The sequence below is a fragment of the Schistocerca cancellata genome, chromosome 3, assembly GCF_023864275.1.
Source record: "Schistocerca cancellata isolate TAMUIC-IGC-003103 chromosome 3, iqSchCanc2.1, whole genome shotgun sequence".
Taxonomy (NCBI): Eukaryota; Metazoa; Arthropoda; class Insecta; order Orthoptera; family Acrididae; genus Schistocerca; species Schistocerca cancellata.
This window is the reverse complement of record NC_064628.1, coordinates 705,954,631-705,971,540: the sequence shown is the minus strand read 5'-3', so window position 1 is coordinate 705,971,540 and position 16,910 is coordinate 705,954,631. Positions and strand designations below refer to the sequence as shown.

The window sequence follows — 16,910 nt, the reverse complement described above, 5'->3', positions numbered from 1 at the left end:
CTAAGCAGCGTCGACTCCGTGGCGCAACGGTAGCGCGTCTGACTCCAGATCAGAAGGTTGCGTGTTCAAATCACGTCGGGGTCACAATGAAATTTTCGTTTACGAAAGCCATAGGCGAGTATGTCAGTTTAATCAGATACCAAACGATTACAAAGAACGGACGAACAGAACTTGCTTGAAAAAAGCTACTAGTGCAATTTTCGCATTCTGACATTAAGGTGAAGGCGCCGACTCGCACTTTCTCCAGGCGCGAGGTGTCTAGTATTTTTGATATTTATATCGTTTAACGCTAATATATAACTGAGAGATAATGATTACACGATATTTTGCTCGATTAGACGTCTTTAGCCAGGCAGAGTGTAATATTTTTCGTTAAGTTATGGGAATAGGAAGATCGTGAAAGGGGGTATAGCTCAGTCGTAGAGCATTCGACTGCAGATCGAGAGGTCCCCGGTTCAATCCCGGGTGCCCCCTTCATTTTTCAGTATCTCGAAAAAACAAAAGACGATTGTCGCGGTGAGTTGCAAATACATGTTTGAGATGCACTCCGCACGCCATACCGAAGGCTTTGGAGCAACATTTCAATGGGAGGATCGCAGCCAAGGGTCTTGCAGGTCATCGTCCTGCCGCCATGAGGTCGAACTGTACGAAATCCACTTGCTTGGGGGAAGAATCTTGTACACTGAATTTTATAGAATATGGTGATAGGCAAAAGTTTTCATGTACTGCTGCACGGAGAAACAAAAATTGGAGGAGCTGGGATTTGAACCCAGGACTTTCTGCATGCGAAGCAGACACTCTACCACTGAGTTACACCCCCGCCAGAGCAAGTACATCTGGGACGAGTCTCTCCTGGATACTACTGTCATTATTTCTTAGGTTTGAACGGTACAGTAAGTTTTCGAGGAACCTATTCATGACAAGACCTAAGCAGCGTCGACTCCGTGGCGCAACGGTAGCGCGTCTGACTCCAGATCAGAAGGTTGCGTGTTCAAATCACGTCGGGGTCACAATGAAATTTTCGTTTACGAAAGCCATAGGCGAGTATATCAGTTTAATCAGATACCAAACGATTACAAAGAACGGACGAACAGAACTTGCTTGAAAAAAGCTACTAGTGCAATTTTCGCATTCTGACATTAAGGTGAAGGCGCCGACTCGCACTTTCTCCAGGCGCGAGGTGTCTAGTATTTTTGATATTTATATCGTTTAACGCTAATATATAACTGAGAGATAATGATTACACGATATTTTGCTCGATTAGACGTCTTTAGCCAGGCAGAGTGTAATATTTTTCGTTAAGTTATGGGAATAGGAAGATCGTTAAAGGGGGTATAGCTCAGTCGTAGAGCATTCGACTGCAGATCGAGAGGTCCCCGGTTCAATCCCGGGTGCCCCCTTCATTTTTCAGTATCTCGAAAAAACAAAAGACGATTGTCGCGGTGAGTTGCAAATACATGTTTGAGATGCACTCCGCACGTCATACCGAAGGCTTTGGAGCAACATTTCAATGGGAGGATCGCAGCCAAGGGTCTTGCAGGTCATCGTCCTGCCGCCATGAGGTCGAACTGTACGAAATCCACTTGCTTGGGGGAAGAATCTTGTACACTGAATTTTATAGAATATGGTGATAGGCAAAAGTTTTCATGTACTGCTGCACGGAGAAACAAAAATTGGAGGAGCTGGGATTTGAACCCAGGACTTTCTGCATGCGAAGCAGACACTCTACCACTGAGTTACACCCCCGCCAGAGCAAGTACATCTGGGACGAGTCTCTCCTGGATACTACTGTCATTATTTCTTAGGTTTGAACGGTACAGTAAGTTTTCGAGGAACCTATTCATGACAAGACCTAAGCAGCGTCGACTCCGTGGCGCAACGGTAGCGCGTCTGACTCCAGATCAGAAGGTTGCGTGTTCAAATCACGTCGGGGTCACAATGAAATTTTCGTTTACGAAAGCCATAGGCGAGTATGTCAGTTTAATCAGATACCAAACGATTACAAAGAACGGACGAACAGAACTTGCTTGAAAAAAGCTACTAGTGCAATTTTCGCATTCTGACATTAAGGTGAAGGCGCCGACTCGCACTTTCTCCAGGCGCGAGGTGTCTAGTATTTTTGATATTTATATCGTTTAACGCTAATATATAACTGAGAGATAATGATTACACGATATTTTGCTCTATTAGACGTCTTTAGCCAGGCAGAGTGTAATATTTTTCGTTAAGTTATGGGAATAGGAAGATCGTGAAAGGGGGTATAGCTCAGTCGTAGAGCATTCGACTGCAGATCGAGAGGTCCCCGGTTCAATCCCGGGTGCCCCCTTCATTTTTCAGTATCTCGAAAAAACAAAAGACGATTGTCGCGGTGAGTTGCAAATACATGTTTGAGATGCACTCCGCACGCCATACCGAAGGCTTTGGAGCAACATTTCAATGGGAGGATCGCAGCCAAGGGTCTTGCAGGTCATCGTCCTGCCGCCATGAGGTCGAACTGTACGAAATTCACTTGCTTGGGGGAAGAATCTTGTACACTGAATTTTATAGAATATGGTGATAGGCAAAAGTTTTCATGTACTGCTGCACGGAGAAACAAAAATTGGAGGAGCTGGGATTTGAACCCAGGACTTTCTGCATGCGAAGCAGACACTCTACCACTGAGTTACACCCCCGCCAGAGCAAGTACATCTGGGACGAGTCTCTCCTGTATACTACTGTCATTATTTCTTAGGTTTGAACGGTACAGTAAGTTTTCGAGGAACCTATTCATGACAAGACCTAAGCAGCGTCGACTCCGTGGCGCAACGGTAGCGCGTCTGACTCCAGATCAGAAGGTTGCGTGTTCAAATCACGTCGGGGTCACAATGAAATTTTCGTTTACGAAAGCCATAGGCGAGTATGTCAGTTTAATCAGATACCAAACGATTACAAAGAACGGACGAACAGAACTTGCTTGAAAAAAGCTACTAGTGCAATTTTCGCATTCTGACATTAAGGTGAAGGCGCCGACTCGCACTTTCTCCAGGCGCGAGGTGTCTAGTATTTTTGATATTTATATCGTTTAACGCTAATATATAACTGAGAGATAATGATTACACGATATTTTGCTCGATTAGACGTCTTTAGCCAGGCAGAGTGTAATATTTTTCGTTAAGTTATGGGAATAGGAAGATCGTGAAAGGGGGTATAGCTCAGTCGTAGAGCATTCGACTGCAGATCGAGAGGTCCCCGGTTCAATCCCGGGTGCCCCCTTCATTTTTCAGTATCTCGAAAAAACAAAAGACGATTGTCGCGGTGAGTTGCAAATACATGTTTGAGATGCACTCCGCACGCCATACCGAAGGCTTTGGAGCAACATTTCAATGGGAGGATCGCAGCCAAGGGTCTTGCAGGTCATCGTCCTGCCGCCATGAGGTCGAACTGTACGAAATCCACTTGCTTGGGGGAAGAATCTTGTACACTGAATTTTATAGAATATGGTGATAGGCAAAAGTTTTCATGTACTGCTGCACGGAGAAACAAAAATTGGAGGAGCTGGGATTTGAACCCAGGACTTTCTGCATGCGAAGCAGACACTCTACCACTGAGTTACACCCCCGCCAGAGCAAGTACATCTGGGACGAGTCTCTCCTGGATACTACTGTCATTATTTCTTAGGTTTGAACGGTACAGTAAGTTTTCGAGGAACCTATTCATGACAAGACCTAAGCAGCGTCGACTCCGTGGCGCAACGGTAGCGCGTCTGACTCCAGATCAGAAGGTTGCGTGTTCAAATCACGTCGGGGTCACAATGAAATTTTCGTTTACGAAAGCCATAGGCGAGTATGTCAGTTTAATCAGATACCAAACGATTACAAAGAACGGACGAACAGAACTTGCTTGAAAAAAGCTACTAGTGCAATTTTCGCATTCCGACATTAAGGTGAAGGCGCCGACTCGCACTTTCTCCAGGCGCGAGGTGTCTAGTATTTTTGATATTTATATCGTTTAACGCTAATATATAACTGAGAGATAATGATTACACGATATTTTGCTCGATTAGACGTCTTTAGCCAGGCAGAGTGTAATATTTTTCGTTAAGTTATGGGAATAGGAAGATCGTGAAAGGGGGTATAGCTCAGTCGTAGAGCATTCGACTGCAGATCGAGAGGTCCCCGGTTCAATCCCGGGTGCCCCCTTCATTTTTCAGTATCTCGAAAAAACAAAAGACGATTGTCGCGGTGAGTTGCAAATACATGTTTGAGATGCACTCCGCACGCCATACCGAAGGCTTTGGAGCAACATTTCAATGGGAGGATCGCAGCCAAGGGTCTTGCAGGTCATCGTCCTGCCGCCATGAGGTCGAACTGTACGAAATCCACTTGCTTGGGGGAAGAATCTTGTACACTGAATTTTATAGAATATGGTGATAGGCAAAAGTTTTCATGTACTGCTGCACGGAGAAACAAAAATTGGAGGAGCTGGGATTTGAATCCAGGACTTTCTGCATGCGAAGCAGACACTCTACCACTGAGTTACACCCCCGCCAGAGCAAGTACATCTGGGACGAGTCTCTCCTGGATACTACTGTCATTATTTCTTAGGTTTGAACGGTACAGTAAGTTTTCGAGGAACCTATTCATGACAAGACCTAAGCAGCGTCGACTCCGTGGCGCAACGGTAGCGCGTCTGACTCCAGATCAGAAGGTTGCGTGTTCAAATCACGTCGGGGTCACAATGAAATTTTCGTTTACGAAAGCCATAGGCGAGTATATCAGTTTAATCAGATACCAAACGATTACAAAGAACGGACGAACAGAACTTGCTTGAAAAAAGCTACTAGTGCAATTTTCGCATTCTGACATTAAGGTGAAGGCGCCGACTCGCACTTTCTCCAGGCGCGAGGTGTCTAGTATTTTTGATATTTATATCGTTTAACGCTAATATATAACTGAGAGATAATGATTACACGATATTTTGCTCGATTAGACGTCTTTAGCCAGGCAGAGTGTAATATTTTTCGTTAAGTTATGGGAATAGGAAGATCGTGAAAGGGGGTATAGCTCAGTCGTAGAGCATTCGACTGCAGATCGAGAGGTCCCCTGTTCAATCCCGGGTGCCCCCTTCATTTTTCAGTATCTCGAAAAAACAAAAGACGATTGTCGCGGTGAGTTGCAAATACATGTTTGAGATGCACTCCGCACGCCATACCGAAGGCTTTGGAGCAACATTTCAATGGGAGGATCGCAGCCAAGGGTCTTGCAGGTCATCGTCCTGCCGCCATGAGGTCGAACTGTACGAAATCCACTTGCTTGGGGGAAGAATCTTGTACACTGAATTTTATAGAATATGGTGATAGGCAAAAGTTTTCATGTACTGCTGCACGGAGAAACAAAAATTGGAGGAGCTGGGATTTGAACCCAGGACTTTCTGCATGCGAAGCAGACACTCTACCACTGAGTTACACCCCCGCCAGAGCAAGTACATCTGGGACGAGTCTCTCCTGGATACTACTGTCATTATTTCTTAGGTTTGAACGGTACAGTAAGTTTTCGAGGAACCTATTCATGACAAGACCTAAGCAGCGTCGACTCCGTGGCGCAACGGTAGCGCGTCTGACTCCAGATCAGAAGGTTGCGTGTTCAAATCACGTCGGGGTCACAATGAAATTTTCGTTTACGAAAGCCATAGGCGAGTATGTCAGTTTAATCAGATACCAAACGATTACAAAGAACGGACGAACAGAACTTGCTTGAAAAAAGCTACTAGTGCAATTTTCGCATTCTGACATTAAGGTGAAGGCGCCGACTCGCACTTTCTCCAGGCGCGAGGTGTCTAGTATTTTTGATATTTATATCGTTTAACGCTAATATATAACTGAGAGATAATGATTACACGATATTTTGCTCGATTAGACGTCTTTAGCCAGGCAGAGTGTAATATTTTTCGTTAAGTTATGGGAATAGGAAGATCGTGAAAGGGGGTATAGCTCAGTCGTAGAGCATTCGACTGCAGATCGAGAGGTCCCCGGTTCAATCCCGGGTGCCCCCTTCATTTTTCAGTATCTCGAAAAAACAAAAGACGATTGTCGCGGTGAGTTGCAAATACATGTTTGAGATGCACTCCGCACGCCATACCGAAGGCTTTGGAGCAACATTTCAATGGGAGGATCGCAGCCAAGGGTCTTGCAGGTCATCGTCCTGCCGCCATGAGGTCGAACTGTACGAAATTCACTTGCTTGGGGGAAGAATCTTGTACACTGAATTTTATAGAATATGGTGATAGGCAAAAGTTTTCATGTACTGCTGCACGGAGAAACAAAAATTGGAGGAGCTGGGATTTGAACCCAGGACTTTGTGCATGCGAAGCAGACACTCTACCACTGAGTTACACCCCCGCCAGAGCAAGTACATCTGGGACGAGTCTCTCCTGGATACTACTGTCATTATTTCTTAGGTTTGAACGGTACAGTAAGTTTTCGAGGAACCTATTCATGACAAGACCTAAGCAGCGTCGACTCCGTGGCGCAACGGTAGCGCGTCTGACTCCAGATCAGAAGGTTGCGTGTTCAAATCACGTCGGGGTCACAATGAAATTTTCGTTTACGAAAGCCATAGGCGAGTATGTCAGTTTAATCAGATACCAAACGATTACAAAGAACGGACGAACAGAACTTGCTTGAAAAAAGCTACTAGTGCAATTTTCGCATTCTGACATTAAGGTGAAGGCGCCGACTCGCACTTTCTCCAGGCGCGAGGTGTCTAGTATTTTTGATATTTATATCGTTTAACGCTAATATATAACTGAGAGATAATGATTACACGATATTTTGCTCGATTAGACGTCTTTAGCCAGGCAGAGTGTAATATTTTTCGTTAAGTTATGGGAATAGGAAGATCGTGAAAGGGGGTATAGCTCAGTCGTAGAGCATTCGACTGCAGATCGAGAGGTCCCCGGTTCAATCCCGGGTGCCCCCTTCATTTTTCAGTATCTCGAAAAAACAAAAGACGATTGTCGCGGTGAGTTGCAAATACATGTTTGAGATGCACTCCGCACGCCATACCGAAGGCTTTGGAGCAACATTTCAATGGGAGGATCGCAGCCAAGGGTCTTGCAGGTCATCGTCCTGCCGCCATGAGGTCGAACTGTACGAAATCCACTTGCTTGGGGGAAGAATCTTGTACACTGAATTTTATAGAATATGGTGATAGGCAAAAGTTTTCATGTACTGCTGCACGGAGAAACAAAAATTGGAGGAGCTGGGATTTGAACCCAGGACTTTCTGCATGCGAAGCAGACACTCTACCACTGAGTTACACCCCCGCCAGAGCAAGTACATCTGGGACGAGTCTCTCCTGGATACTACTGTCATTATTTCTTAGGTTTGAACGGTACAGTAAGTTTTCGAGGAACCTATTCATGACAAGACCTAAGCAGCGTCGACTCCGTGGCGCAACGGTAGCGCGTCTGACTCCAGATCAGAAGGTTGCGTGTTCAAATCACGTCGGGGTCACAATGAAATTTTCGTTTACGAAAGCCATAGGCGAGTATGTCAGTTTAATCAGATACCAAACGATTACAAAGAACGGACGAACAGAACTTGCTTGAAAAAAGCTACTAGTGCAATTTTCGCATTCCGACATTAAGGTGAAGGCGCCGACTCGCACTTTCTCCAGGCGCGAGGTGTCTAGTATTTTTGATATTTATATCGTTTAACGCTAATATATAACTGAGAGATAATGATTACACGATATTTTGCTCGATTAGACGTCTTTAGCCAGGCAGAGTGTAATATTTTTCGTTAAGTTATGGGAATAGGAAGATCGTGAAAGGGGGTATAGCTCAGTCGTAGAGCATTCGACTGCAGATCGAGAGGTCCCCGGTTCAATCCCGGGTGCCCCCTTCATTTTTCAGTATCTCGAAAAAACAAAAGACGATTGTCGCGGTGAGTTGCAAATACATGTTTGAGATGCACTCCGCACGCCATACCGAAGGCTTTGGAGCAACATTTCAATGGGAGGATCGCAGCCAAGGGTCTTGCAGGTCATCGTCCTGCCGCCATGAGGTCGAACTGTACGAAATCCACTTGCTTGGGGGAAGAATCTTGTACACTGAATTTTATAGAATATGGTGATAGGCAAAAGTTTTCATGTACTGCTGCACGGAGAAACAAAAATTGGAGGAGCTGGGATTTGAATCCAGGACTTTCTGCATGCGAAGCAGACACTCTACCACTGAGTTACACCCCCGCCAGAGCAAGTACATCTGGGACGAGTCTCTCCTGGATACTACTGTCATTATTTCTTAGGTTTGAACGGTACAGTAAGTTTTCGAGGAACCTATTCATGACAAGACCTAAGCAGCGTCGACTCCGTGGCGCAACGGTAGCGCGTCTGACTCCAGATCAGAAGGTTGCGTGTTCAAATCACGTCGGGGTCACAATGAAATTTTCGTTTACGAAAGCCATAGGCGAGTATATCAGTTTAATCAGATACCAAACGATTACAAAGAACGGACGAACAGAACTTGCTTGAAAAAAGCTACTAGTGCAATTTTCGCATTCTGACATTAAGGTGAAGGCGCCGACTCGCACTTTCTCCAGGCGCGAGGTGTCTAGTATTTTTGATATTTATATCGTTTAACGCTAATATATAACTGAGAGATAATGATTACACGATATTTTGCTCGATTAGACGTCTTTAGCCAGGCAGAGTGTAATATTTTTCGTTAAGTTATGGGAATAGGAAGATCGTGAAAGGGGGTATAGCTCAGTCGTAGAGCATTCGACTGCAGATCGAGAGGTCCCCTGTTCAATCCCGGGTGCCCCCTTCATTTTTCAGTATCTCGAAAAAACAAAAGACGATTGTCGCGGTGAGTTGCAAATACATGTTTGAGATGCACTCCGCACGCCATACCGAAGGCTTTGGAGCAACATTTCAATGGGAGGATCGCAGCCAAGGGTCTTGCAGGTCATCGTCCTGCCGCCATGAGGTCGAACTGTACGAAATCCACTTGCTTGGGGGAAGAATCTTGTACACTGAATTTTATAGAATATGGTGATAGGCAAAAGTTTTCATGTACTGCTGCACGGAGAAACAAAAATTGGAGGAGCTGGGATTTGAACCCAGGACTTTCTGCATGCGAAGCAGACACTCTACCACTGAGTTACACCCCCGCCAGAGCAAGTACATCTGGGACGAGTCTCTCCTGGATACTACTGTCATTATTTCTTAGGTTTGAACGGTACAGTAAGTTTTCGAGGAACCTATTCATGACAAGACCTAAGCAGCGTCGACTCCGTGGCGCAACGGTAGCGCGTCTGACTCCAGATCAGAAGGTTGCGTGTTCAAATCACGTCGGGGTCACAATGAAATTTTCGTTTACGAAAGCCATAGGCGAGTATGTCAGTTTAATCAGATACCAAACGATTACAAAGAACGGACGAACAGAACTTGCTTGAAAAAAGCTACTAGTGCAATTTTCGCATTCTGACATTAAGGTGAAGGCGCCGACTCGCACTTTCTCCAGGCGCGAGGTGTCTAGTATTTTTGATATTTATATCGTTTAACGCTAATATATAACTGAGAGATAATGATTACACGATATTTTGCTCGATTAGACGTCTTTAGCCAGGCAGAGTGTAATATTTTTCGTTAAGTTATGGGAATAGGAAGATCGTGAAAGGGGGTATAGCTCAGTCGTAGAGCATTCGACTGCAGATCGAGAGGTCCCCGGTTCAATCCCGGGTGCCCCCTTCATTTTTCAGTATCTCGAAAAAACAAAAGACGATTGTCGCGGTGAGTTGCAAATACATGTTTGAGATGCACTCCGCACGCCATACCGAAGGCTTTGGAGCAACATTTCAATGGGAGGATCGCAGCCAAGGGTCTTGCAGGTCATCGTCCTGCCGCCATGAGGTCGAACTGTACGAAATTCACTTGCTTGGGGGAAGAATCTTGTACACTGAATTTTATAGAATATGGTGATAGGCAAAAGTTTTCATGTACTGCTGCACGGAGAAACAAAAATTGGAGGAGCTGGGATTTGAACCCAGGACTTTGTGCATGCGAAGCAGACACTCTACCACTGAGTTACACCCCCGCCAGAGCAAGTACATCTGGGACGAGTCTCTCCTGGATACTACTGTCATTATTTCTTAGGTTTGAACGGTACAGTAAGTTTTCGAGGAACCTATTCATGACAAGACCTAAGCAGCGTCGTCTCCGTGGCGCAACGGTAGCGCGTCTGACTCCAGATCAGAAGGTTGCGTGTTCAAATCACGTCGGGGTCACAATGAAATTTTCGTTTACGAAAGCCATAGGCGAGTATGTCAGTTTAATCAGATACCAAACGATTACAAAGAACGGACGAACAGAACTTGCTTGAAAAAAGCTACTAGTGCAATTTTCGCATTCTGACATTAAGGTGAAGGCGCCGACTCGCACTTTCTCCAGGCGCGAGGTGTCTAGTATTTTTGATATTTATATCGTTTAACGCTAATATATAACTGAGAGATAATGATTACACGATATTTTGCTCGATTAGACGTCTTTAGCCAGGCAGAGTGTAATATTTTTCGTTAAGTTATGGGAATAGGAAGATCGTGAAAGGGGGTATAGCTCAGTCGTAGAGCATTCGACTGCAGATCGAGAGGTCCCCGGTTCAATCCCGGGTGCCCCCTTCATTTTTCAGTATCTCGAAAAAACAAAAGACGATTGTCGCGGTGAGTTGCAAATACATGTTTGAGATGCACTCCGCACGCCATACCGAAGGCTTTGGAGCAACATTTCAATGGGAGGATCGCAGCCAAGGGTCTTGCAGGTCATCGTCCTGCCGCCATGAGGTCGAACTGTACGAAATCCACTTGCTTGGGGGAAGAATCTTGTACACTGAATTTTATAGAATATGGTGATAGGCAAAAGTTTTCATGTACTGCTGCACGGAGAAACAAAAATTGGAGGAGCTGGGATTTGAACCCAGGACTTTCTGCATGCGAAGCAGACACTCTACCACTGAGTTACACCCCCGCCAGAGCAAGTACATCTGGGACGAGTCTCTCCTGGATACTACTGTCATTATTTCTTAGGTTTGAACGGTACAGTAAGTTTTCGAGGAACCTATTCATGACAAGACCTAAGCAGCGTCGACTCCGTGGCGCAACGGTAGCGCGTCTGACTCCAGATCAGAAGGTTGCGTGTTCAAATCACGTCGGGGTCACAATGAAATTTTCGTTTACGAAAGCCATAGGCGAGTATGTCAGTTTAATCAGATACCAAACGATTACAAAGAACGGACGAACAGAACTTGCTTGAAAAAAGCTACTAGTGCAATTTTCGCATTCTGACATTAAGGTGAAGGCGCCGACTCGCACTTTCTCCAGGCGCGAGGTGTCTAGTATTTTTGATATTTATATCGTTTAACGCTAATATATAACTGAGAGATAATGATTACACGATATTTTGCTCGATTAGACGTCTTTAGCCAGGCAGAGTGTAATATTTTTCGTTAAGTTATGGGAATAGGAAGATCGTGAAAGGGGGTATAGCTCAGTCGTAGAGCATTCGACTGCAGATCGAGAGGTCCCCGGTTCAATCCCGGGTGCCCCCTTCATTTTTCAGTATCTCGAAAAAACAAAAGACGATTGTCGCGGTGAGTTGCAAATACATGTTTGAGATGCACTCCGCACGCCATACCGAAGGCTTTGGAGCAACATTTCAATGGGAGGATCGCAGCCAAGGGTCTTGCAGGTCATCGTCCTGCCGCCATGAGGTCGAACTGTACGAAATTCACTTGCTTGGGGGAAGAATCTTGTACACTGAATTTTATAGAATATGGTGATAGGCAAAAGTTTTCATGTACTGCTGCACGGAGAAACAAAAATTGGAGGAGCTGGGATTTGAACCCAGGACTTTCTGCATGCGAAGCAGACACTCTACCACTGAGTTACACCCCCGCCAGAGCAAGTACATCTGGGACGAGTCTCTCCTGGATACTACTGTCATTATTTCTTAGGTTTGAACGGTACAGTAAGTTTTCGAGGAACCTATTCATGACAAGACCTAAGCAGCGTCGTCTCCGTGGCGCAACGGTAGCGCGTCTGACTCCAGATCAGAAGGTTGCGCGTTCAAATCACGTCGGGGTCACAATGAAATTTTCGTTTACGAAAGCCATAGGCGAGTATGTCAGTTTAATCAGATACCAAACGATTACAAAGAACGGACGAACAGAACTTGCTTGAAAAAAGCTACTAGTGCAATTTTCGCATTCTGACATTAAGGTGAAGGCGCCGACTCGCACTTTCTCCAGGCGCGAGGTGTCTAGTATTTTTGATATTTATATCGTTTAACGCTAATATATAACTGAGAGATAATGATTACACGATATTTTGCTCGATTAGACGTCTTTAGCCAGGCAGAGTGTAATATTTTTCGTTAAGTTATGGGAATAGGAAGATCGTGAAAGGGGGTATAGCTCAGTCGTAGAGCATTCGACTTCAGATCGAGAGGTCCCCGGTTCAATCCCGGGTGCCCCCTTAATTTTTCAGTATCTCGAAAAAACAAAAGACGATTGTCGCGGTGAGTTGCAAATACATGTTTGAGATGCACTCCGCACGCCATACCGAAGGCTTTGGAGCAACATTTCAATGGGAGGATCGCAGCCAAGGGTCTTGCAGGTCATCGTCCTGCCGCCATGAGGTCGAACTGTACGAAATCCACTTGCTTGGGGGAAGAATCTTGTACACTGAATTTTATAGAATATGGTGATAGGCAAAAGTTTTCATGTACTGCTGCACGGAGAAACAAAAATTGGAGGAGCTGGGATTTGAACCCAGGACTTTCTGCATGCGAAGCAGACACTCTACCACTGAGTTACACCCCCGCCAGAGCAAGTACATCTGGGACGAGTCTCTCCTGGATACTACTGTCATTATTTCTTAGGTTTGAACGGTACAGTAAGTTTTCGAGGAACCTATTCATGACAAGACCTAAGCAGCGTCGACTCCGTGGCGCAACGGTAGCGCGTCTGACTCCAGATCAGAAGGTTGCGTGTTCAAATCACGTCGGGGTCACAATGAAATTTTCGTTTACGAAAGCCATAGGCGAGTATGTCAGTTTAATCAGATACCAAACGATTACAAAGAACGGACGAACAGAACTTGCTTGAAAAAAGCTACTAGTGCAATTTTCGCATTCTGACATTAAGGTGAAGGCGCCGACTCGCACTTTCTCCAGGCGCGAGGTGTCTAGTATTTTTGATATTTATATCGTTTAACGCTAATATATAACTGAGAGATAATGATTACACGATATTTTGCTCGATTAGACGTCTTTAGCCAGGCAGAGTGTAATATTTTTCGTTAAGTTATGGGAATAGGAAGATCGTGAAAGGGGGTATAGCTCAGTCGTAGAGCATTCGACTGCAGATCGAGAGGTCCCCGGTTCAATCCCGGGTGCCCCCTTCATTTTTCAGTATCTCGAAAAAACAAAAGACGATTGTCGCGGTGAGTTGCAAATACATGTTTGAGATGCACTCCGCACGCCATACCGAAGGCTTTGGAGCAACATTTCAATGGGAGGATCGCAGCCAAGGGTCTTGCAGGTCATCGTCCTGCCGCCATGAGGTCGAACTGTACGAAATCCACTTGCTTGGGGGAAGAATCTTGTACACTGAATTTTATAGAATATGGTGATAGGCAAAAGTTTTCATGTACTGCTGCACGGAGAAACAAAAATTGGAGGAGCTGGGATTTGAACCCAGGACTTTCTGCATGCGAAGCAGACACTCTACCACTGAGTTACACCCCCGCCAGAGCAAGTACATCTGGGACGAGTCTCTCCTGGATACTACTGTCATTATTTCTTAGGTTTGAACGGTACAGTAAGTTTTCGAGGAACCTATTCATGACAAGACCTAAGCAGCGTCGACTCCGTGGCGCAACGGTAGCGCGTCTGACTCCAGATCAGAAGGTTGCGTGTTCAAATCACGTCGGGGTCACAATGAAATTTTCGTTTACGAAAGCCATAGGCGAGTATGTCAGTTTAATCAGATCCAAACGATTACAAAGAACGGACGAACAGAACTTGCTTGAAAAAAGCTACTAGTGCAATTTTCGCATTCTGACATTAAGGTGAAGGCGCCGACTCGCACTTTCTCCAGGCGCGAGGTGTCTAGTATTTTTGATATTTATATCGTTTAACGCTAATATATAACTGAGAGATAATGATTACACGATATTTTGCTCGATTAGACGTCTTTAGCCAGGCAGAGTGTAATATTTTTCGTTAAGTTATGGGAATAGGAAGATCGTGAAAGGGGGTATAGCTCAGTCGTAGAGCATTCGACTGCAGATCGAGAGGTCCCCGGTTCAATCCCGGGTGCCCCCTTCATTTTTCAGTATCTCGAAAAAGCAAAAGACGATTGTCGCGGTGAGTTGCAAATACATGTTTGAGATGCACTCCGCACGCCATACCGAAGGCTTTGGAGCAACATTTCAATGGGAGGATCGCAGCCAAGGGTCTTGCAGGTCATCGTCCTGCCGCCATGAGGTCGAACTGTACGAAATCCACTTGCTTGGGGGAAGAATCTTGTACACTGAATTTTATAGAATATGGTGATAGGCAAAAGTTTTCATGTACTGCTGCACGGAGAAACAAAAATTGGAGGAGCTGGGATTTGAACCCAGGACTTTCTGCATGCGAAGCAGACACTCTACCACTGAGTTACACCCCCGCCAGAGCAAGTACATCTGGGACGAGTCTCTCCTGGATACTACTGTCATTATTTCTTAGGTTTGAACGGTACAGTAAGTTTTCGAGGAACCTATTCATGACAAGACCTAAGCAGCGTCGACTCCGTGGCGCAACGGTAGCGCGTCTGACTCCAGATCAGAAGGTTGCGTGTTCAAATCACGTCGGGGTCACAATGAAATTTTCGTTTACGAAAGCCATAGGCGAGTATGTCAGTTTAATCAGATACCAAACGATTACAAAGAACGGACGAACAGAACTTGCTTGAAAAAAGCTACTAGTGCAATTTTCGCATTCTGACATTAAGGTGAAGGCGCCGACTCGCACTTTCTCCAGGCGCGAGGTGTCTAGTATTTTTGATATTTATATCGTTTAACGCTAATATATAACTGAGAGATAATGATTACACGATATTTTGCTCGATTAGACGTCTTTAGCCAGGCAGAGTGTAATATTTTTCGTTAAGTTATGGGAATAGGAAGATCGTGAAAGGGGGTATAGCTCAGTCGTAGAGCATTCGACTGCAGATCGAGAGGTCCCCGGTTCAATCCCGGGTGCCCCCTTCATTTTTCAGTATCTCGAAAAAACAAAAGACGATTGTCGCGGTGAGTTGCAAATACATGTTTGAGATGCACTCCGCACGCCATACCGAAGGCTTTGGAGCAACATTTCAATGGGAGGATCGCAGCCAAGGGTCTTGCAGGTCATCGTCCTGCCGCCATGAGGTCGAACTGTACGGAGTCCACTTGCTTGGGGGAAGAATCTTGTACACTGAATTTTATAGAATATGGTGATAGGCAAAAGTTTTCATGTACTGCTGCACGGAGAAACAAAAATTGGAGGAGCTGGGATTTGAACCCAGGACTTTCTGCATGCGAAGCAGACACTCTACCACTGAGTTACACCCCCGCCAGAGCAAGTACATCTGGGACGAGTCTCTCCTGGATACTACTGTCATTATTTCTTAGGTTTGAACGGTACAGTAAGTTTTCGAGGAACCTATTCATGACAAGACCTAAGCAGCGTCGACTCCGTGGCGCAACGGTAGCGCGTCTGACTCCAGATCAGAAGGTTGCGTGTTCAAATCACGTCGGGGTCACAATGAAATTTTCGTTTACGAAAGCCATAGGCGAGTATGTCAGTTTAATCAGATACCAAACGATTACAAAGAACGGACGAACAGAACTTGCTTGAAAAAAGCTACTAGTGCAATTTTCGCATTCTGACATTAAGGTGAAGGCGCCGACTCGCACTTTCTCCAGGCGCGAGGTGTCTAGTATTTTTGATATTTATATCGTTTAACGCTAATATATAACTGAGAGATAATGATTACACGATATTTTGCTCGATTAGACGTCTTTAGCCAGGCAGAGTGTAATATTTTTCGTTAAGTTATGGGAATAGGAAGATCGTGAAAGGGGGTATAGCTCAGTCGTAGAGCATTCGACTGCAGATCGAGAGGTCCCCGGTTCAATCCCGGGTGCCCCCTTCATTTTTCAGTATCTCGAAAAAACAAAAGACGATTGTCGCGGTGAGTTGCAAATACATGTTTGAGATGCACTCCGCACGTCATACCGAAGGCTTTGGAGCAACATTTCAATGGGAGGATCGCAGCCAAGGGTCTTGCAGGTCATCGTCCTGCCGCCATGAGGTCGAACTGTACGAAATCCACTTGCTTGGGGGAAGAATCTTGTACACTGAATTTTATAGAATATGGTGATAGGCAAAAGTTTTCATGTACTGCTGCACGGAGAAACAAAAATTGGAGGAGCTGGGATTTGAACCCAGGACTTTCTGCATGCGAAGCAGACACTCTACCACTGAGTTACACCCCCGCCAGAGCAAGTACATCTGGGACGAGTCTCTCCTGGATACTACTGTCATTATTTCTTAGGTTTGAACGGTACAGTAAGTTTTCGAGGAACCTATTCATGACAAGACCTAAGCAGCGTCGACTCCGTGGCGCAACGGTAGCGCGTCTGACTCCAGATCAGAAGGTTGCATGTTCAAATCACGTCGGGGTCACAATGAAATTTTCGTTTACGAAAGCCATAGGCGAGTATGTCAGTTTAATCAGATACCAAACGATTACAAAGAACGGACGAACAGAACTTGCTTGAAAAAAGCTACTAGTGCAATTTTCGCATTCTGACATTAAGGTGAAGGCGCCGACTCGCACTTTCT

The 16,910-nt window shown here is 45.3% G+C and overlaps 54 non-coding genes across 54 annotated transcripts; 36 read left to right on the top strand and 18 right to left on the bottom strand.

Moving 5' to 3' along the window:
- Nucleotides 1-12: 12 nt before the first annotated feature.
- Trnaw-cca (transfer RNA tryptophan (anticodon CCA)) lies at nt 13-84 on the top strand. Its single transcript has one exon. It is a non-coding gene; the product is annotated as a tRNA-Trp (tRNA).
- A 318-nt stretch (nt 85-402) lies between these two features.
- On the top strand, nt 403-474 carry Trnac-gca (transfer RNA cysteine (anticodon GCA)). Its single transcript has one exon. It is a non-coding gene; the product is annotated as a tRNA-Cys (tRNA).
- Nucleotides 475-748: 274 nt separating this feature from the next.
- On the bottom strand, nt 749-820 carry Trnaa-cgc (transfer RNA alanine (anticodon CGC)). The gene has a single exon. It is a non-coding gene; the product is annotated as a tRNA-Ala (tRNA).
- A 118-nt stretch (nt 821-938) lies between these two features.
- Trnaw-cca (transfer RNA tryptophan (anticodon CCA)) lies at nt 939-1,010 on the top strand. Its single transcript has one exon. It is a non-coding gene; the product is annotated as a tRNA-Trp (tRNA).
- Nucleotides 1,011-1,328: 318 nt separating this feature from the next.
- On the top strand, nt 1,329-1,400 carry Trnac-gca (transfer RNA cysteine (anticodon GCA)). The gene has a single exon. It is a non-coding gene; the product is annotated as a tRNA-Cys (tRNA).
- A 274-nt stretch (nt 1,401-1,674) lies between these two features.
- Nucleotides 1,675-1,746, bottom strand: Trnaa-cgc (transfer RNA alanine (anticodon CGC)). The gene has a single exon. It is a non-coding gene; the product is annotated as a tRNA-Ala (tRNA).
- A 118-nt stretch (nt 1,747-1,864) lies between these two features.
- Nucleotides 1,865-1,936, top strand: Trnaw-cca (transfer RNA tryptophan (anticodon CCA)). Its single transcript has one exon. It is a non-coding gene; the product is annotated as a tRNA-Trp (tRNA).
- Nucleotides 1,937-2,254: 318 nt separating this feature from the next.
- Nucleotides 2,255-2,326, top strand: Trnac-gca (transfer RNA cysteine (anticodon GCA)). The gene has a single exon. It is a non-coding gene; the product is annotated as a tRNA-Cys (tRNA).
- Nucleotides 2,327-2,600: 274 nt separating this feature from the next.
- Nucleotides 2,601-2,672, bottom strand: Trnaa-cgc (transfer RNA alanine (anticodon CGC)). The gene has a single exon. It is a non-coding gene; the product is annotated as a tRNA-Ala (tRNA).
- A 118-nt stretch (nt 2,673-2,790) lies between these two features.
- On the top strand, nt 2,791-2,862 carry Trnaw-cca (transfer RNA tryptophan (anticodon CCA)). The gene has a single exon. It is a non-coding gene; the product is annotated as a tRNA-Trp (tRNA).
- Nucleotides 2,863-3,180: 318 nt separating this feature from the next.
- Trnac-gca (transfer RNA cysteine (anticodon GCA)) lies at nt 3,181-3,252 on the top strand. Its single transcript has one exon. It is a non-coding gene; the product is annotated as a tRNA-Cys (tRNA).
- A 274-nt stretch (nt 3,253-3,526) lies between these two features.
- Trnaa-cgc (transfer RNA alanine (anticodon CGC)) lies at nt 3,527-3,598 on the bottom strand. The gene has a single exon. It is a non-coding gene; the product is annotated as a tRNA-Ala (tRNA).
- Nucleotides 3,599-3,716: 118 nt separating this feature from the next.
- Trnaw-cca (transfer RNA tryptophan (anticodon CCA)) lies at nt 3,717-3,788 on the top strand. Its single transcript has one exon. It is a non-coding gene; the product is annotated as a tRNA-Trp (tRNA).
- Nucleotides 3,789-4,106: 318 nt separating this feature from the next.
- Nucleotides 4,107-4,178, top strand: Trnac-gca (transfer RNA cysteine (anticodon GCA)). Its single transcript has one exon. It is a non-coding gene; the product is annotated as a tRNA-Cys (tRNA).
- Nucleotides 4,179-4,452: 274 nt separating this feature from the next.
- On the bottom strand, nt 4,453-4,524 carry Trnaa-cgc (transfer RNA alanine (anticodon CGC)). Its single transcript has one exon. It is a non-coding gene; the product is annotated as a tRNA-Ala (tRNA).
- Nucleotides 4,525-4,642: 118 nt separating this feature from the next.
- Nucleotides 4,643-4,714, top strand: Trnaw-cca (transfer RNA tryptophan (anticodon CCA)). Its single transcript has one exon. It is a non-coding gene; the product is annotated as a tRNA-Trp (tRNA).
- Nucleotides 4,715-5,032: 318 nt separating this feature from the next.
- Trnac-gca (transfer RNA cysteine (anticodon GCA)) lies at nt 5,033-5,104 on the top strand. The gene has a single exon. It is a non-coding gene; the product is annotated as a tRNA-Cys (tRNA).
- A 274-nt stretch (nt 5,105-5,378) lies between these two features.
- Trnaa-cgc (transfer RNA alanine (anticodon CGC)) lies at nt 5,379-5,450 on the bottom strand. Its single transcript has one exon. It is a non-coding gene; the product is annotated as a tRNA-Ala (tRNA).
- A 118-nt stretch (nt 5,451-5,568) lies between these two features.
- Trnaw-cca (transfer RNA tryptophan (anticodon CCA)) lies at nt 5,569-5,640 on the top strand. The gene has a single exon. It is a non-coding gene; the product is annotated as a tRNA-Trp (tRNA).
- A 318-nt stretch (nt 5,641-5,958) lies between these two features.
- On the top strand, nt 5,959-6,030 carry Trnac-gca (transfer RNA cysteine (anticodon GCA)). The gene has a single exon. It is a non-coding gene; the product is annotated as a tRNA-Cys (tRNA).
- A 274-nt stretch (nt 6,031-6,304) lies between these two features.
- Nucleotides 6,305-6,376, bottom strand: Trnaa-cgc (transfer RNA alanine (anticodon CGC)). The gene has a single exon. It is a non-coding gene; the product is annotated as a tRNA-Ala (tRNA).
- Nucleotides 6,377-6,494: 118 nt separating this feature from the next.
- Trnaw-cca (transfer RNA tryptophan (anticodon CCA)) lies at nt 6,495-6,566 on the top strand. Its single transcript has one exon. It is a non-coding gene; the product is annotated as a tRNA-Trp (tRNA).
- Nucleotides 6,567-6,884: 318 nt separating this feature from the next.
- Trnac-gca (transfer RNA cysteine (anticodon GCA)) lies at nt 6,885-6,956 on the top strand. The gene has a single exon. It is a non-coding gene; the product is annotated as a tRNA-Cys (tRNA).
- Nucleotides 6,957-7,230: 274 nt separating this feature from the next.
- Trnaa-cgc (transfer RNA alanine (anticodon CGC)) lies at nt 7,231-7,302 on the bottom strand. Its single transcript has one exon. It is a non-coding gene; the product is annotated as a tRNA-Ala (tRNA).
- Nucleotides 7,303-7,420: 118 nt separating this feature from the next.
- Trnaw-cca (transfer RNA tryptophan (anticodon CCA)) lies at nt 7,421-7,492 on the top strand. Its single transcript has one exon. It is a non-coding gene; the product is annotated as a tRNA-Trp (tRNA).
- A 318-nt stretch (nt 7,493-7,810) lies between these two features.
- Trnac-gca (transfer RNA cysteine (anticodon GCA)) lies at nt 7,811-7,882 on the top strand. Its single transcript has one exon. It is a non-coding gene; the product is annotated as a tRNA-Cys (tRNA).
- Nucleotides 7,883-8,156: 274 nt separating this feature from the next.
- Nucleotides 8,157-8,228, bottom strand: Trnaa-cgc (transfer RNA alanine (anticodon CGC)). Its single transcript has one exon. It is a non-coding gene; the product is annotated as a tRNA-Ala (tRNA).
- A 118-nt stretch (nt 8,229-8,346) lies between these two features.
- Nucleotides 8,347-8,418, top strand: Trnaw-cca (transfer RNA tryptophan (anticodon CCA)). Its single transcript has one exon. It is a non-coding gene; the product is annotated as a tRNA-Trp (tRNA).
- A 318-nt stretch (nt 8,419-8,736) lies between these two features.
- Trnac-gca (transfer RNA cysteine (anticodon GCA)) lies at nt 8,737-8,808 on the top strand. Its single transcript has one exon. It is a non-coding gene; the product is annotated as a tRNA-Cys (tRNA).
- A 274-nt stretch (nt 8,809-9,082) lies between these two features.
- Nucleotides 9,083-9,154, bottom strand: Trnaa-cgc (transfer RNA alanine (anticodon CGC)). Its single transcript has one exon. It is a non-coding gene; the product is annotated as a tRNA-Ala (tRNA).
- A 118-nt stretch (nt 9,155-9,272) lies between these two features.
- Nucleotides 9,273-9,344, top strand: Trnaw-cca (transfer RNA tryptophan (anticodon CCA)). The gene has a single exon. It is a non-coding gene; the product is annotated as a tRNA-Trp (tRNA).
- Nucleotides 9,345-9,662: 318 nt separating this feature from the next.
- Nucleotides 9,663-9,734, top strand: Trnac-gca (transfer RNA cysteine (anticodon GCA)). The gene has a single exon. It is a non-coding gene; the product is annotated as a tRNA-Cys (tRNA).
- A 274-nt stretch (nt 9,735-10,008) lies between these two features.
- Nucleotides 10,009-10,080, bottom strand: Trnaa-cgc (transfer RNA alanine (anticodon CGC)). Its single transcript has one exon. It is a non-coding gene; the product is annotated as a tRNA-Ala (tRNA).
- Nucleotides 10,081-10,198: 118 nt separating this feature from the next.
- Trnaw-cca (transfer RNA tryptophan (anticodon CCA)) lies at nt 10,199-10,270 on the top strand. The gene has a single exon. It is a non-coding gene; the product is annotated as a tRNA-Trp (tRNA).
- Nucleotides 10,271-10,588: 318 nt separating this feature from the next.
- On the top strand, nt 10,589-10,660 carry Trnac-gca (transfer RNA cysteine (anticodon GCA)). Its single transcript has one exon. It is a non-coding gene; the product is annotated as a tRNA-Cys (tRNA).
- Nucleotides 10,661-10,934: 274 nt separating this feature from the next.
- Trnaa-cgc (transfer RNA alanine (anticodon CGC)) lies at nt 10,935-11,006 on the bottom strand. Its single transcript has one exon. It is a non-coding gene; the product is annotated as a tRNA-Ala (tRNA).
- A 118-nt stretch (nt 11,007-11,124) lies between these two features.
- Nucleotides 11,125-11,196, top strand: Trnaw-cca (transfer RNA tryptophan (anticodon CCA)). Its single transcript has one exon. It is a non-coding gene; the product is annotated as a tRNA-Trp (tRNA).
- Nucleotides 11,197-11,514: 318 nt separating this feature from the next.
- On the top strand, nt 11,515-11,586 carry Trnac-gca (transfer RNA cysteine (anticodon GCA)). Its single transcript has one exon. It is a non-coding gene; the product is annotated as a tRNA-Cys (tRNA).
- A 274-nt stretch (nt 11,587-11,860) lies between these two features.
- Trnaa-cgc (transfer RNA alanine (anticodon CGC)) lies at nt 11,861-11,932 on the bottom strand. The gene has a single exon. It is a non-coding gene; the product is annotated as a tRNA-Ala (tRNA).
- A 118-nt stretch (nt 11,933-12,050) lies between these two features.
- Nucleotides 12,051-12,122, top strand: Trnaw-cca (transfer RNA tryptophan (anticodon CCA)). Its single transcript has one exon. It is a non-coding gene; the product is annotated as a tRNA-Trp (tRNA).
- A 664-nt stretch (nt 12,123-12,786) lies between these two features.
- Nucleotides 12,787-12,858, bottom strand: Trnaa-cgc (transfer RNA alanine (anticodon CGC)). The gene has a single exon. It is a non-coding gene; the product is annotated as a tRNA-Ala (tRNA).
- A 118-nt stretch (nt 12,859-12,976) lies between these two features.
- Trnaw-cca (transfer RNA tryptophan (anticodon CCA)) lies at nt 12,977-13,048 on the top strand. The gene has a single exon. It is a non-coding gene; the product is annotated as a tRNA-Trp (tRNA).
- Nucleotides 13,049-13,366: 318 nt separating this feature from the next.
- Trnac-gca (transfer RNA cysteine (anticodon GCA)) lies at nt 13,367-13,438 on the top strand. Its single transcript has one exon. It is a non-coding gene; the product is annotated as a tRNA-Cys (tRNA).
- Nucleotides 13,439-13,712: 274 nt separating this feature from the next.
- On the bottom strand, nt 13,713-13,784 carry Trnaa-cgc (transfer RNA alanine (anticodon CGC)). Its single transcript has one exon. It is a non-coding gene; the product is annotated as a tRNA-Ala (tRNA).
- Nucleotides 13,785-13,902: 118 nt separating this feature from the next.
- Trnaw-cca (transfer RNA tryptophan (anticodon CCA)) lies at nt 13,903-13,974 on the top strand. Its single transcript has one exon. It is a non-coding gene; the product is annotated as a tRNA-Trp (tRNA).
- A 317-nt stretch (nt 13,975-14,291) lies between these two features.
- Trnac-gca (transfer RNA cysteine (anticodon GCA)) lies at nt 14,292-14,363 on the top strand. Its single transcript has one exon. It is a non-coding gene; the product is annotated as a tRNA-Cys (tRNA).
- A 274-nt stretch (nt 14,364-14,637) lies between these two features.
- On the bottom strand, nt 14,638-14,709 carry Trnaa-cgc (transfer RNA alanine (anticodon CGC)). Its single transcript has one exon. It is a non-coding gene; the product is annotated as a tRNA-Ala (tRNA).
- Nucleotides 14,710-14,827: 118 nt separating this feature from the next.
- On the top strand, nt 14,828-14,899 carry Trnaw-cca (transfer RNA tryptophan (anticodon CCA)). Its single transcript has one exon. It is a non-coding gene; the product is annotated as a tRNA-Trp (tRNA).
- A 318-nt stretch (nt 14,900-15,217) lies between these two features.
- On the top strand, nt 15,218-15,289 carry Trnac-gca (transfer RNA cysteine (anticodon GCA)). Its single transcript has one exon. It is a non-coding gene; the product is annotated as a tRNA-Cys (tRNA).
- Nucleotides 15,290-15,563: 274 nt separating this feature from the next.
- Trnaa-cgc (transfer RNA alanine (anticodon CGC)) lies at nt 15,564-15,635 on the bottom strand. The gene has a single exon. It is a non-coding gene; the product is annotated as a tRNA-Ala (tRNA).
- A 118-nt stretch (nt 15,636-15,753) lies between these two features.
- Trnaw-cca (transfer RNA tryptophan (anticodon CCA)) lies at nt 15,754-15,825 on the top strand. The gene has a single exon. It is a non-coding gene; the product is annotated as a tRNA-Trp (tRNA).
- A 318-nt stretch (nt 15,826-16,143) lies between these two features.
- Nucleotides 16,144-16,215, top strand: Trnac-gca (transfer RNA cysteine (anticodon GCA)). The gene has a single exon. It is a non-coding gene; the product is annotated as a tRNA-Cys (tRNA).
- A 274-nt stretch (nt 16,216-16,489) lies between these two features.
- Nucleotides 16,490-16,561, bottom strand: Trnaa-cgc (transfer RNA alanine (anticodon CGC)). Its single transcript has one exon. It is a non-coding gene; the product is annotated as a tRNA-Ala (tRNA).
- A 118-nt stretch (nt 16,562-16,679) lies between these two features.
- Trnaw-cca (transfer RNA tryptophan (anticodon CCA)) lies at nt 16,680-16,751 on the top strand. The gene has a single exon. It is a non-coding gene; the product is annotated as a tRNA-Trp (tRNA).
- Nucleotides 16,752-16,910: the final 159 nt, after the last annotated feature.